The sequence below is a fragment of the Canis lupus genome, chromosome 3 (genome assembly GCF_003254725.2).
Source record: "Canis lupus dingo isolate Sandy chromosome 3, ASM325472v2, whole genome shotgun sequence".
Taxonomy (NCBI): domain Eukaryota; kingdom Metazoa; phylum Chordata; class Mammalia; order Carnivora; family Canidae; genus Canis; species Canis lupus.
This window is the reverse complement of record NC_064245.1, coordinates 87644628-87659990: the sequence shown is the minus strand read 5'-3', so window position 1 is coordinate 87659990 and position 15363 is coordinate 87644628.

Sequence of the window (15363 nt, the reverse complement as noted above, 5' to 3'; positions counted from 1 at the left end):
CTACTAGAGTTGACGTCTTTTGCTTTATCCTGGTGACAGTTCTTCATCCCAGGACAACGAAGAATAATATCTTTCTACATTTGCATCACTGCTTGAGCAGTTCATCCATGTGGAATCTTTTCTCCACTTCTTTCTGTTGAAATTTCTTCATCCTTCGTCATCCATCCCAAGTGTCATCTCCTGTATAAACCTCCCTTATCTCCATTAGGATTACTTCTTCTCTGCCCATGCTCCCATAGTGCATTATTTTGCTGCGTAAAGGGTACTTCCTGGCGGTACACCTGCGGACTAACAGATGTGTAGAAGTAAGTGGCTGGGAAGAAGAGTTCTGTGCACTGAGACTGGGCCAATCGCTAGCAAGGGTCTGCCAAAATGTTGGCCTTGGCACTACACTGTAAGTTTCTTGAGGCCAAGGATGACTCCTAAGATGTCACAAATTAAAAAGAAGAGAAATTAGCATATTGCAATATTGTGAAATTAAGGGAAGATCATTTCAAGAAAGTAGACAAAGGATTTGGTGCCAAATACTTCTAAGAAGTCAAGGGAAACAATAAATGAGATTTGTACAGTCAAGGTCATCCATAATTTTGGAAAATGCAAATAAAAGCTATGAGACATAGTACCTGGTGGAGGGAGGTTGAGGAGATTTATGTCATGAGAAAGTAATTTGCAAGATTTTTTTTAAAAGCTGTTTTGGTTAAAAGTTAAAGGAAAATGATTCATTTAAAGAGGGGACATATTAAAATTGCTAGCAAGAATTATTGGAGAAGGAACCAATTTTTTTTTTAACTACACTCAAAACTTGACTCTGTAATTAAATAATGTGGTTGTGTAACTCCTGCAACTTCAGAACGTGGAAATTAAAATCATCCAAACGCTAGCTTGACCTTGCAGTTTAGCCTTTTCCTGTTGCATTGCTAGATTCGCGTATTTGAATTCCAACAGCAATTGTTTGCCCTCTGCTCCATTCTTAGGGAAATTCTCCGCTGGCTCTAAGCAGTTCTCCCTTCAAGCTCCCAGATCCACTCAGGATGACCAGGTTCCCCCGCCCTTTAGCAGAGGCTTCCAGGTGTGCAGGACTGCTGGAGGGCAGCTTGACTCTCCATGCGAGGGCCGCTGGCAGGTGTCCGCACCGGAGGGTGTGTGTGTGTCATGGGTCATTTCCAGATGAAGGGCCTTTCCTTCCCCTCCCCCTTTGGGGATTCCTAGTTCCTTCTTCCAGTTATCTCCTTCCAAAGTCGCCACCCTGCCTTTCCTTTCCTCTTTCTCCAGCCCCAAGCCCTCAACCATATGGTCTAGGAGAAAAATAAAACAGGACAAAAACAGACCCAAGAATCTTTGTTTAGAATTCAAGTTAATAGTCTGTTTTTTTATTTTTTTATTTTTTTCAGCATTGTGTGAGATGAGAGAGGGAAAAACCCTTAAGAGATGAAGAAAAAAAAGATTGGTGGTTATTAGAAACGGGGAGTGTAAGGTGGGCAAATGGGTGAAGAGGTCAGAAGCTACGCACTTCTAAGTCATGGGGATGTAACGTGCAGCATAGGGACTGCAATTGATTATAGGATACTGCATATTTGAAAGTAGCTGGGAAAGTGGATCTGGGAACAAGTTCTCACAACAAGAAAAACATTCGCAACTACGTATGGTGATGGATGTTTAACTAAACTTACTGTGGTGGTCCTTTTGCAACATATGCAAATATCAAATTATTCAGTGGTACACTTGGAACTAGTATAATGGTACGTCAACTATATCTCAATTTTTAAAAAAGAAACCTCAAGATTCTGGTGAGAGCAAAAAGGAGTAGAAAAATATACCAAAAACAGATGAATGACCTGAGGCATAATTCTGGCATGTTATCAAATGGGTAATAATAATAATGGTTGTGTAATAATAAAAATATTATTATTAATATTAATAAAGGGTAATAATAATAATGGTTGACGCTGAGTGCTTATTACCTACCAGACACTGGTTGGTCTCAGCCTTTATGTATATGACTTATGCAATCAGCCACAAACCAATGAGACAGGTGCAATTATTTTTTGCCATTCTACTGAAGCACAGAACAGTTCAATATTTTGTCCGAGATAACTCTGCTAAGAAATGCTAGAACTGAATTCTGGGTCTGGCCTGTCCCTTTCCAGAGTCTACACTTGTAATCACCACACCATACTTCTGCGATACAATGTTCTTCGCTTTGCCAAAATAACGCTTCTCCAAAATAAACCACCATCACTGTTGGATATTTCAAAAATAGACATTATTTTTTTATTATTATTACCCTGTCGAGGAAGATTATTTCATGCAAATCAACATTCTTTAAGGTCCCCATGTTTGTCCAGCTATAAAAGTACGAAGTGTAATTGTGGATGCTTCATGGATGCAACATTGAGAATATTATCTGTTGGATTTGAAGTAGTTTACATGGATGGTTTATAAAACCACATATGACTTGCCATGGGAGCATGTAGGTGGTCCTTAGGTACATAGAGAAAGGTGGGAATTGACAAAATAGGTCTGTCTCAATTGTATGATTTTAATTAAGTTTTTATGTAACTACTTTACAGGTTGCCTGAGTAATCCGAAAATCATCTACAGATACACAGCATGGTCATGTCATGTGGGTTCTGAGGTAGCTGATTACAGTTATCTCCATACACAGACTGTAAATATTCCCAACATCCAAATGAAGCCTTCCTAGAGAATCATCTATCGATACAAATAAATAGAGGCATTACTGAGGAAATACTAAACACGGGTAATGACCTTCTGGTTTCTCAGAGAATTTCTACATAGAATCCATTCCCCTGCATGTTGACAATATCTAAGACAGGAGTTTTCACTCATTCAAAGTGACAATTGTGTCTCGGAAATAAAGATTCCTGTACATTCCCAGAAATTCTGACTCATCCCAGAAATTCTGACTCATGAGGTCTGGGCTGAGCATGGCCCCAGAACCTGTGTTGTAAATAAGTCCCTCTGGGAATTCTGACACTGGTGATCCGCCCACCACACTCTGAGAAACACCGATCGGAGACAGACTAACTCAGGGCAATGTAGGTCTACGTCCTGAAGACGGGCATCCTTTGCTCGGCAGCACCAGGAGAGGAGGCCTTGTACCTGGTTTGGTCCACAGCCAATGGCTGAACGGTCAGTTTGTGACAACCCACCTGAGTTACCACCCTTAACCTCTGTCCAAGAATTCAGTGACTTGGGATTTCAGAAAACCAACACAAGGATCCGTTGAAACTGAACCTGGAATATAGAATGAAGTATTTGCTATTTACTCAATGGTTAATACCAATTTACTACGTGCATCAGGCAAACACATCGACAGCAAATTGTCAGGAGCAGTTATTAACATCTAATCCCTCCTCATGCAAAGACTAACAAAAATTATATCCAGAGGAGATGAGGGGTAACGTTTTTGTCCTATTCCTGCATGAATCATCCCCTTCATTGTCTTAGTTTTAATGGAATCTGCTGATCCCCTTCTTGTCTCATGGGTGTTAACGTTGATTCAGGCATCTACTAATTTAAAAAATATCTTTATACAATCTGTAATCACTCATTAAGGTCTTCGCCAATTATTCATCTGTAACAGTGGTTGTTCCAGCTTTTCTTAGCTACTACACAGATCTGTGTAGAATTAAAATCTGTTTCTCCTCTGACTTGGCGAACACGCTCCCATGTCCAGTTATGACAGTATGGGGACAAATACCATCTTTGTTATGACAAAGTGAAGATGACAGAGGCAGCCTCGCTTTTTCACAAGATAAGAAGGGCTGCCAAACGGAATGATGTCTAAAACGGTTTCCAACAATCGGCAGAAGGTTTCACTTTTTCAGTATGCATTACATAATCCGACGCCCAAATGGATGCTGCTATTTAAACATACCATTCCCTCTTCTGTGTGGGTTTTACGAGCTTAGTTTATGTTACCATGTTGGTTCTTTTGTGACACAGAGTTGCATCAAGATCTACTTGCTGGGGTTGCAGTTTGTAGTGGAAAAATACATTTTTAGTATCTTTGGAAAGCTTGGAATTTTACAGAGTACGTTTTTTTTTTTTTTTTAAGTGGGTTTAGGAAAATGAAAGGTCTTCAACATGCCAAGACCTATAGACCATTAGTTGATAACTGTTTTCAATCCATTTAAAAAATATTTATTTATTAGAGAGAGAGAGAGAGAGAGAGGAAGAGAGAGAGCACTACACAAAAGCAGGGGGAGCAGCAGGCAGAGGGGGAGGGAGAAGCGGACTCCCCAGTGAGCAGGGAGCCCAACCTGTGGCTCCATCCCAGGACCCTGGGATCATGACTTCAGCTGAAGGCAGATGCTTAACCGACTGAGCCACCCAGGTGCCCCTCAATCCATTTTTCCACTGATGATTTCCCAGGAAAACAAACCACAGGATGAAATCTTTCTACATATTTTTCATTGTATAGTTTTTGTATCCTAAAAACTCATAATTCATCAACAGTGCTGAGAAGAAGAGTCAGGTAGTTCCCTCTTGTGCTTCCGCCACAAGAACCTCTTGTCTCAGGAAGTGGTGCCCTGACAAAAATCCTTATTGTACGTGCACCATGGAAATGGCAGTTCTTGTGGGTCTGTGGCCCCTGTGTGGAACTAAAGGGCTCAGGGTCAAACATCGGCACTCAAAAGTATATCTGGAAGCTTTGGAGGCCAATGAGAAGGAATTTTTGTATTTTAGCTCCCTTAAAAAGTAGGGGAAGAAATCTTGTTATCTTACAAAGAAAGCAAAATAAGATCTGGCTTTCCCATTAAGCTTACTGTATTAACCAAACCAAACCCAACCCAACAAGAATGGAAGCAACTCTCTGGGGTCCTGCATCCTGCTTTAACCTTCGGCTCATTCCAGCTACATTCTGGTCAATCACAGGGCTTCAGAGCAGCTACCTTGTTTTTCATCCCCCCTCAGACACATATCCAATTTCCTAAATTCTACACTATTAGCTATTTTTGAGATTTCTTTTTTTTATTTTTTTTATTATTTATTCATGATAGTCATAGAGAGGGGAGAGAGAGGCAGAGACACAGGCAGAGGGAGAAGTGGGCTCCATGCCGAGAGCCCAACGCAGGACTCGATTCCAGGACTCTGGGATTGCGCCCTGGGCCAAAGGCAGGCACTAAACAGCTGAGCCACCCAGGGATCCCCCTATTTCTGAGATTTCTAACCATTCCCAAGTCTCTAAAGCTTTTGTTCTGCCCACCTGTGTGAAATTTGGGGGGTAAATTTTTGCTTTTTTCTTGAAATTTCTTTGCTCAGTTAAGAGTTCTCAGAACCAACATTTGTATTTTCGATAGTTATTTTTAGAGCAAATAAACACTTCACTTTGATTAAGCTAAAGACAAACTCGTCATTTTTTTCTAAAAAAAAAAAAAAGGTTCAAGAGCTCAATGGAATATTGGTTCATTAGTTGTGACAAATACCCACAGCGAAGTAAGATATTAATGTGAAGGAAAACTGGCTGTCAGTATAAAGTAACCCTCTGTACTATCCTCGCAACTTTTCTGTAAATCTAAGATTATTGAAAAAAAAAAAAAACTTTTTTTTTTTAAAGCTCAATGAGTACAAGGAAGAGAGATAAGTGAGACTTTAAAGATTATCTAGTCCAACCAACTGCTGAGCACTGAAATCTGTCAACATCACTCAAAAAAGAGTCATCCAGGCTACACACTGGAATTGTATTGCAGGCAGAGAGGCTCTAAGCCAAGACAACCCAAAAAGCACATTTCTGGGAGACTCCTTAGAAAGTTCCTCCCATTATCGAGTGCAAAGGTATCTTCTCTGCAGATTCCAGTTTGGAGCTATTCCTTGGAGTCCTTGTCGGCAGGGGCCCCCCATCTCAGTGCCCTCGGTTCAATACCTTTTGAATACCAAACAGATCCCACATCTTCTGTAGTTTGCTGGGCCGCCGTAACAGCACACAATAGAGCGAGGTCTCTGTCCTTGGCTTGCAGATGCCGCCTTCTCACCGGGTCCTCTCGTGCTCTTTCCTCGGCAGGCGAGTGTATCAGCGCCTCTTCTTACGCAGACCTGAGTCCCACTGGATTAGACCCCGACCCTTATAACCTCATTTCATTTTAATTACCTGTTTAAAGACCTTATTTCCAAATATAGTCACATTGGGGATTAGGGCTTTGACATGTGAATTGGGGGGGAGCACAATTTCAAGCATTAAATCCTTTCAAATATTGGAAAACTCCAGTGAGATATCACAGTACTGGTCAGGAGTGTGGACTTGGGGTTAGTCCTGGGTTCACATCCCCCACTTAGGCACTAGTTAGCAAGATATCTAAGGGTAGCCATTGACCCTTGTAGAATTTTCACGGTCTCATACAGAAAATGAGAATAATGGTAATTATTCAATATGGTATTATGAGGCTTTAATTCATAATCCATGTAAAGCACTTAACAGGATATCCAGCACACAGTAGGGGTTTACTTAATACTAATGATAATAATCCATCTTGATTCTCCTTTAGCCTAAGAAACCCTTACTTTTTTAAAGGGCTTTCAGTCCCTTGAACCTAAACTGTGTGTCCCTGCACATGGGTTACACTAAGCCTACCACTTCCATGGGGTTGGAAACATACAACCTAATACTAAAAGCAAACAGTGCACTTTCTCTTCTGGCTCTCAGATCACAATAAGCTATCCAGGAAAACCCAAGGAGTCTGACTCATGAGTCTTTTTCTTTGGAGATTTCTGCTAAGCCAGGTCCCATTGTCACCTAATGGGAAGGTCAGTTTCCTAGAACCAAAGTCATGATGGCACATTCATTTATATCAAATTTTATTTTGTTAGCATCACACCATCAGCCCATTCTCTCTTTAGATGTTCACAAATCATCTTCTTGCTCATCAGTGATCTGTTTCCAAGCTTTGTTTAGGTCCATCCAAATTGACTGATGAGTATAAGGGAATTGGTCCACCCTGGTGACCATGCAGGTATCTGTATAAACAAAGCTTGAATGGCAGCTTATCCGAGTCCTGGTGGAACACCACCCTGAAGTGCAGAAAGGGTGGATGGTCTTGAAGGAGCTGCTGGGAAGCCCTCTCCCACCCACTTCTCTATCTCCTTACGAGGAGGTTATGAGACAGCTTATCATCTCCTGGGTTCTGAGGAAGCAAAGGCAAGTCAGCAACAGGGCATCACATGACTAGTCTTGCAATCATTGCCCTTTGTTTGGGTGTCATCCTTTTTGGTGTATACGACAACAGCTCACCTCTCTGCCTTATTCTTCTTCCTGTTATTTGTAACAAACTGTCAAACTCTAAAAGTGGCTCCATTGTATTTCTACTGGTTGACCAGTTGGGTCTTGGCTTTGCGTTGCCTTCTAAGTGTGGGTAAGCTTGACAGTGTAAGGAAGCTTCTCGTTCTTTAAAATTGGAAATCAATATACCCAACTCTGATTCATCCAGAGTCTTCTATTCCTCAGAATTGAAGACAGCTATGACTTACAGCAGCTGGTTGTTGCTTGTTGCCTTATAATCTTCTCATCCATTTGAACTTCTTTTCACTCTTATCCAAGTTCATTTCATATTTTATTAAGCCTTTTTTTTCAATTTTTAATTTTTTTATTTATTTATGATAGTCACAGAGAGAGAGAGAGAGAGAGAGAGAGAGGCAGAGACATAGGCAGAGGGAGAAGCAGGCTCCATGCACCGGGAGCCCGACGTGGGATTCGATCCTGGGTCTCCAGGATCGCGCCCTGGGCCAAAGGCAGGCGCCAAACCACCGCGCCACCCAGGGATCCCCTTTATTAAGCCTTTGTTGTGCAAGCAAACTTCACCCGCCATTATACACCACTGTACCAATGTCTAGAAATCCGTCTGGCTCTAGAAATCACAACCTCTGACTCCTGGATAGCTGGTTTACATTGAGGCACACATTTGTCCTTTCATTCGAGTGCTTAGTAGGTAGTGACTAACAAGGAACATTAAGATACTAAGGGGTTAACACTTATCAATGGTCCTTAGCAGGTATAGGTCCCATTATTATGGTGTCCATCTGATGGATGATTAAAACAAGACTGCAAAAGGTAAAGTAAGTTCTGGCTACCACAACTTACTTTCTTACTATACCATGAACAAGGCATGATCCCAGAAGTTCAGGGGCTCACAGTCCAGTACCTCTGAGTCTGTGATATCTAAATCAATGGTCCTGAAACCATAACTGATACAGTAATGAAGGGCTTCCCTAATCTGGGGCTAACCAGAAGTAGAACACATGGTGCAAACAGGTAGAAAAGAATGAAGATAAGGAAAGACAGAGGAAGAGAATGAAGAACGTATCAGTGAACAAAAGGGAACTTGATTAGAGTGGGCTCTGATCCAGTGCGCATTTTGTGTCCTTTTAAGAAAAGAAAGCACAGAGAGAAGAAGGAGAGCTCTATGTGAAGACGGAGAGACACACAGGGAGAAGAACGCCACGTAAAGATGGCGGCAGAGACCATTAGGGTTGTGTGGCCATGAGCCAAGGAATGCCTACAGCTACCAGAAGTCGGAAAAGCCAGGAAGAGTCTTCTGGAGGCTTCAGAGGGGGCATTGCCCTGATGACATCTTGATTTTCAGGTTTCTAACCCCCAAAACTGTGAGAGTTATTAATAACTTATCACTTAACAGCAATTTTCCACACCTCACAGAGAAGCCTTCTGCCCGGAGCCTCCCTGTGCCCAGGGTGAAAGAAGATTCCAATGTGATCCTGGTACAAACAATTCAATGCATTCCAAATCCAAATAGAAGTAAATTTTTTTAATAAAGATTTTTAAAATTTATTCATGAGAGACACAGAGAGATAGGCAGAGACACAGGCAGAGGGAGGCTCCCTGCAGGGAAACTGATGTGGGACTCAATCCCAGGGCCTCAAGATCATGAACTGAGCCAAAGGCAGATGCTCAACCACTGAGCCACTCAGGCATTTCAGAAGTAACTTTTGCATGATTTTTTACTTGCTTCATGAAACACTGCCCATTTCTCTCTAAAATTTAATTAACCGCTATTAATACTATGCTTATTAGAACTGCCATTTGGAGAATTATAGCTATGAATATCTCTTCTCCCTCATTAAAATATTAACTCCTCAAGGATAAAAGCATTATTTTATAACTCATTTAGTGAGAGCAAGTTATTATAAGGAAAAGGCTCACATCATTACAGAGGCTGAGAAGTCCCAGGATCTATACAGTCAGCAAGCTGAGGAAGACCCAGCAGAGTCAATGGTATGGTTCCAATCAAGTCCAGGGCCTGACAACCGGGTGAGCTGATGGTCTAAGTTCTAGTCCAAAACTGAGTTCCAAAGTAGGACAAAGTCTGTGTCCCAGTTCGAAGACAGACTTCTCTCTTTTTTTTAAAATATTTTATTTATTTATTTATTCATGAGAGACACACTGAGAGAGGCAGAGACACAGGCAGAGGGAGAAGCAGGCTCCCCCTGGGGAGCTCAATGTGGGACTCGATCTCAGGACCCCGGGATCATACTCTGGGCCAAAGGCAGATGCTCAACCACCGAGCCACCCACGTGTCCCATGACCCTATATTTTGATTACTTCTTTACACTATAGTCTATAATTATCTATTTGTATAGGGAGAATAGAAAAATAATTTCCTCTAATATGGATTATCAAAATTTGTATTTTACTATCAAGAATTTGGAGAAGATCCTTTTAGCTTCACAATCCATCGTTGGTAATTTCAATGTTAGGCAGCATTTGATAATCTGAAATGTACAAAGCATGAAACTTAAGATATGAATGTTCTATTTATAGAACCAATTAAGATTTCTGTACCACAAACACAGGAATTCTGGTCAGTTCAATTTCATACAATTCTCACTAAGGTAAGAAAAATGCATCGTGTGTTTATAATTGTATGCTTTGAAGAAGTATTCCAGATGGGAAAGAACTGCCATTTTGACTAGGCATCAATGAAAACTGAAACCTCGGACTCCAATCTGATCACTGAAAGACTCCACAGTCCAGCTTCTGGGTCTGCACACTTCAAACCGTCTTTCCCTTCCAGTATCCACACACTTGGGTGGCCCTAGAGGCCACCCCTACCCTGGGCCAGCTAAAGATACTGTAACTCTCCAAGGAAGTGGCTGCAAACCACCGTCACCATCTCAGGATCTATATCAGGTCCAGATGCAGATGAGGCTATTTGGATTCAAATTGTCAAGAATAGTTTCTCTGGGTCCAGAGACCTGGTGAACTAAAAAGACAAACTTATCTACCTCCTTTCAATGAAAATGCATTGCTGAGGCCAGTATCGGACAACCATAGTGGATACTCCCATTCAAAAGAGGAAAAGCAGGAAGCCAGAAATATTCCTTGGATGGAGTCTAGATCTTCTTCCTGGCAGTGGTTACTCTTTGTGGACCTTTTGATCTCATCTTCTCCCTCTAAAATAGACTTCCTTTTTAATAAGAAACGCCCCATTTTCCCAGAAGACAAATGTTTCTGAGGTTCCTTTTTAGCCATGAAGGTTGGAATCCTAGAGGTCTTTTCTTATTTTCAGCTGTCTCTGTCCTTTTCAGTCCAAGCTGGAAGTATCTTTCCTAGCATAATTTTCTTAAAAATTATGTGCGTGTCCTATGAAAATTAGTTGGGTTCATTTTATACTCCAAAAGCCACATCCATAATTCTTCCAGAGAGATTTCTTTGTACTGGGTCACATGTTAGGTAACTGAGTAATTAGACACCACTAGACGTGATTCTTGGCTGAATTTGTTTCTGGTTCTGATGCTGATTGTTCCTGGATGATTGGGTCCACACTAGTGACAGCAGTGTAAAAGGTATTATTATGGTCAGTTCACCAAGAAATTTCTGTTGGGAATTAGATGTCAGGAATGGGCATGACAGTAAGCACAGAGTGTGGTACGCTTAGCCTTTTCTTTGGCTTGTATTTGTTTTTTTTAATCTGCAATAATATGGGTTCCTTTAACTCTAAAGATTCTTGTTGCCTGTCCAGAAACTCTAGCCTTTTATATTTTCACTTATTGTCAAACTCCATAAAAACAGGATTTCTATCCTAAACATGAAAAGAAGCAGAATTTCTGGCAGGCTCTTTGATTTCTCTAAATAAATGAATTAATTCCAAATCAATGTCCCTGCAGGGTCTTTAAATAAAGCTAAAGAAAGGAAAGGAGAAATCTGTATCACTTCAAATTAGAAAAATTGATCCAGAAAAATAAGGCTTTCTACAAGCCATGTAAACCAAGAAATAATGGTTCTACAAAATATAATCAAATTGAACCTTTAAAAAAATGATGAAAATCAATGACATTATTACAAGGTATGGACAATGAAAAAAAGTTCTGCCAAATTCGGAAGAGAACAAAATTGCAGAAATGCACAACAATGCTCCCTCAACCGATCTAATGGTCTTAATTATACGGTTTTGTCTCTTTAACTGAGAAACATTCTTAATAGCTGCTAACAACTCTGTTGCTACCTTAAGAGCTGTAGCTTTATCACAATTAGTTCTCCTATTTTTCTAAAGAGTTGATAAAATTTGCATTTCATGAATAGAAAATATATTTTGAGCAAACAGCCTGACATACCTTGGTTACCTCTAGAAGGAGTTAACAAATGACATTGTAAGTTGAATAAAATCTAATGGAGTAGGGGGCTTCATTTCCAGCAATGCTGGAGTAACTGATATCAGATTCATCCACACACAGTAAAGAAGTAGGGGAATGGACAACACACGTGAAACTGTCTGTGGACATTAGAGATTATGCAGCAAAGGACAGTCTCTAAAGGAAGGGCAACATCTTGAAGGATCATATAGTCACCCCAACTTTCTGCCTGGAAGCACTTTATCGACTGCTGGAAAAGAGAACTCCAAGCAGAGCTCAGGAATGTCACAGAGTCCACGAAGGAAAAGACAGGCACTCAGTGGAGCTATGAGGCTTCACTTGTAGAAAATAAGCAGAAGTGAGAGCACCATACAAAGAGCCCCAGGAACGTGCATGGAGATCTGCTCCAGGCTATAATTAAATACTAAGCTGTGCATGCAGGAGGTGAAATTTCACCAAGTCAGGAAAGAGCAATTGAGAAAGTGTAAGAGCTCTTACACTGACCTGAGAGAGGTTTGAGTTTTATCCAGGCACAGCAGGGAGGCCAGAGTACCCACCCAGAATAGAGACCTGAGGGTTACTGCTAAGTGGTAGGGGAAAACCCAGTCTCCTGGTGAAGTCCACACTCCACAAATCCTGAAATACCAGCCTTTAAAGGATCAAGCAAATCCCCAAGTGTCTTTCAGAAAAAAATAAAAATAAAAAAATAACTCCAGTGCTCCTTAAGACAACAAAATCTAACACTTAACAATGTAGGAATCACAATGTACATCCTTCAATTAAAATCAATAGACTGAAGCAGGAAAATGTCATCGGAATGAAGGGGAAAACGTCAGTCAATAATAGAAGACACTAGAAAGGACAGTGAATGGTACTATCAGACAAGGACTTAAGAGACCTACTGTATTTTATTTTAAAGTAAAACATATACATAAGGAAAAATACAAAGAAAGACCACATGACGTCCTGGAGATGGAATATGCGATATCTGAAGTGAAAAACTGGATGGGTTTAATAGAGATTAGTTACTTTAGAAGAAGAGATTGGTGAACTTGAAGATAGAGAAATAGAAACTATCCAAACTGAAGTACAGAGAGTAACACAGACAAAAAATGAACAGAACTTCAGTGATTTTTGGACATCTTGCTAATTTATCTGTAAGGCAAAATCAAAGAAACAGTCTGCAGATTTTACAAATTTGATAAAAACAATAAACAAGATCAAGAAATGTATAGACAAAACCACACCAAACACATCAGAATGAAGTTGCTGGAAACCAATGATAGAAATCTTAAAATAGACAAATATTTTATAATAAAATCATCAACAGGCACAACATTTCTAAGTTTATGTATGCACTTAGAGTTTCAAATATGTGAAGAAAAAAATGACAGAACAGAAAGTAAATAGACTAAATGTTATCACTAGAGATTTTGATATCCCTCCATGACCAATAGAACAAATAGACAAATAAGAACAGACATCCTTAATTAACACCGTCAATCTAACTGATCTGACATTTATAGACCATTCTATCCACCAACAATAAAATGTACATTCTTTATACGTGGTCACCAGACATTCAACAAGAGAAATCAAAGGCTGGACATAATACAAGTATCAAATTGATAAGGCCTAAAGACTTATGAAGCATGTTCTCTGATAACAAAAGAATTGGATTAGGGAATCCATAATAATAATTACATCTGAAAAATCTTCCAACATACTTCCAAACACCACATGGGTCAAAGAAATGATGAAGAAAATTAGAGAATATTCCAAAATGACTAAAAACGAAAATTAAAATTGAGGGGATCCAGCTAACATAGAATTTAAAAGATAAATCTATAGCTCCAAAATTGCTTATACTTAGGGAAGAAGAAATGATGTCTAACGATGGTGAACAAAGACTCTATTTTAAGAATAGAAAGGAATAGCTTTGAGTTAATAAAAGGCATCTATGAAAACCCTCTACCTAACTCATAGTTAATGGCAAAAGAACAAATGTTTTTCCTTTCAGACTGGAAATGGCTTCAAGAAAATGAAATAAAACACATTAGAGAGAATGAAAATTGCCCTTACTTGCAGGTAACATGATCATGTTATATTTTATATATTCAATATATATTCTACAAATGATCACGATATATAGGAAATCCTAAAGAATCTACAAGGAAGTCACCATAATTGCCATGTAAATTTAGCAAGTTGGCAAGATCACTCCATGACGATGTATTGCTCTTCTGTACGTCAATTAAACAATTAGAAACTGTTCCTTCTCTCCCTGTCAGTCTTGTTCTGCTTTGTCCCACTGCCAATTCCCAGCTGTTAATTTGTTATCCAGCCTTTGAATGTACCGCATTCAAATCCAAGTCCTCAGGCAATCATAGCTCAGGAAGCACCTCCCATCACCTGTTGATTGCAGAACCGGCCACAAACCCTCCCCATCCTGTGGGCTCCCTCCTGTGAGGTGTGACTGCAGCTCGGCCCCTCCGAGAGGGCCCGCGCTTAGGTCCCTGCACATGGGCTTGCCCACATGGCTTAGGGTTTAGGAGAAACTCAGCAAATGCGTCAGAAGCAAAGGCGTGAAAAGCGCTTGGGCACTGGAGTTTATTTTCTCTTCACACTCTCCGGCTCCCTGGGACCACGGCGAGAGGATCCAGAGCCAGCCTGCTGACAGATGGGAGGACGTGCAGAGCAAAGGATGAGGCCGCTGGACGCTCTCCTGCACCAGCCGGCCGCAACCAGGCTGACAGCCGACCACGGGGATAAGCCCAGCTGTCTCCGACCAAAAGGCATGCCCACCCAACCCCCAGAATCATGGGGGATGATGCCTGCATGAAGCCACTAAATTGTGGGCTGATTTACTACACAGTGATAGCTAGCTGGCGCATGGGAGAAGGGAGAGGAACAGGTGACGGAGGCTTGCTGAGTACAGGGTATGGACGGAGGGTGCATTCATCTGCTTGGGCTGTCAGTTATTGAAAAATGATTTTATTTATTTGACACACACACATACACACACACACACACACACAGAGTGAGCACAGGTAGGGAGAGAAGCAGGAGCCTGATACGGGGCTTGATCCCAGGACTCCAGGATCAGCACCTGAGCAGGAGGGAGACACTTAACCGACTGAGCCACCCAGGGGCCCCCTGCTTGGGCTGTCATAGTAAAATACCACAGATGGCTGGTTTACACAACAGCTATTTATTTTCTCACAATCCTGGAGGCTGGAAGTCTGAGATGAGGGTGCCAGCATGGTTGACTGCTGGGGAGAGCCCTCTGTCTGACTTGCGGGTGGTCACCTGTGTCCTCACGTGGTCTTCCTGTGTGGCAAGAGATCACTCTCTTCACCTTCTTACAATCCTGAGAGATTAGGACTTGACGTCATTTAACCTTAATTGCATCCCAAAAGCCCCATTTCTAGAGTCACATTGAAGGTGAGGGCTTCAACAGGTGAATTCGGGATGAATTTGGGAATTTTATGAATTGAACATAATTCAATTCATAGCAAGGGGGTTCATTATACTATTATTTCTATTTTTACATTTGAAAGCTTTCATAAGATTTAGAAGATGTAAATGTATTTTGGCTCCTATGCTCTTATGCCTTATTTTGTGAGAAAGAGAAAACCCCAGAAGGTTCTATGGTCTCCTGATACCCTTAAAATCTTGACTAGGTAACTAGAAATTACAGTTCAAAATAATAAAACTGTGCATTTGCTTTAATGTCAAATCTTCTACTTTCTTCCAGGT